Raw genomic sequence first — 1,215 nt, 5'->3', positions numbered from 1 at the left:
AACCAAGATACCAATGCAGCGACATAATTTACTAATAATTCCAAACATAACTTGGGTGGACCTTATGCATGCAATTTTATAGCCATCACCAAATTAAAATTTGTGATCCACATACTTTGAACTCGTCTAGAAAACAATCTCCATCAAGGGGTCTCAACAAATCGCTAATTTAATTTCTTCATCCATTGAATCTATTTACAATTTGACACTACACTACACTAGCCAATTGATTCATAATGTACTTTGGTATAGCATAGTATAAATTGCATAATGTAGCTATAAGATTGTTATCAAATGGCATTATAGACTATAGTAAGTTACAAAATTACTAATGGAAGAGGAAAATTCAAAGGAGAAGAATGACAAACAAGAGTCACCAAAAGAAATTCGATACCGAGGAGTGAGGCGTCGTCCGTGGGGAAAGTTCGCAGCTGAGATTCGGGACCCAGCTAGACGCGGTGCTCGCGTGTGGCTAGGCACATTTCTCACGGCGGAGGAAGCTGCAAGAGCTTATGATCGTGCTGCTTTTGAGATGAGAGGTGCTTTAGCAATTCTCAACTTTCCACATGAGTATGCAAATGTTAACTCATCTTCATCATCATTAGCACCTAATTCATCTTCAGCTTCTTGCATTGAATCATCATCAAAGTCAAATTACCAAAGTGAGCATGGAAAACAAGTCATTGAATTTGAGTATTTGGATGATAAATTGTTGGAGGATCTTCTTGATTGTGATGAAAGTGAAACCACTCGTAAAAACTTGCCAAAGTAGGTTACTTAGAAGTAAGAACATTTGGTATGATCTAAATTATTTTTTGGTGGGATATGTAGCAAATATAATGAAAAACGAAATGTGTTTACCACCCAAAAAAACGAAATGTGTTTTAAAGGCTACAAGGTTATCACAGTTGCATTTTGTATTAGTCAATTGATTTTCCTATATTTCCTAAAGGCAATATGGTTGTTTTCATGTGTCGTTTTAAGATTTTCCTAAAGGCAATATGGTTGTTTTCATGTGTCGTTTTAAGATTATTTGTAACATCCCAGACTGCTTTTTAGGATTGCCGACTAACCCCACAAACCAACACGAGTCTTTTCAGCGTGTTTTGTCCTCACTCGCATGCTTACCGGGAAACTTCCCGGTAGGTCACCCATCCTAGTACTACTCCAAGCCAATCACGCTTAACTGTGGAGTTTCTATGGATTGAGTTACCG

General features: G+C 37.4%; 1 pseudogene; it reads left to right on the top strand.

Annotated features, from left to right (window-relative positions):
- Positions 1-310: 310 nt before the first annotated feature.
- Positions 311-923, top strand: LOC146956376 (ethylene-responsive transcription factor ERF098 pseudogene; annotated as a pseudogene).
- The last annotated feature ends 292 nt before the right edge of the window (positions 924-1,215 follow it).

Source organism: Medicago sativa, chromosome 1 (genome assembly GCF_051527215.1).
Source record: "Medicago sativa cultivar Bolivia chromosome 1, Bolivia_mono, whole genome shotgun sequence".
In the NCBI taxonomy this organism is placed as follows: Eukaryota; Viridiplantae; Streptophyta; class Magnoliopsida; order Fabales; family Fabaceae; genus Medicago; species Medicago sativa.
Note: the sequence above shows the minus strand (reverse complement) of the source record. Positions and strands in the feature narration are given on the sequence as shown.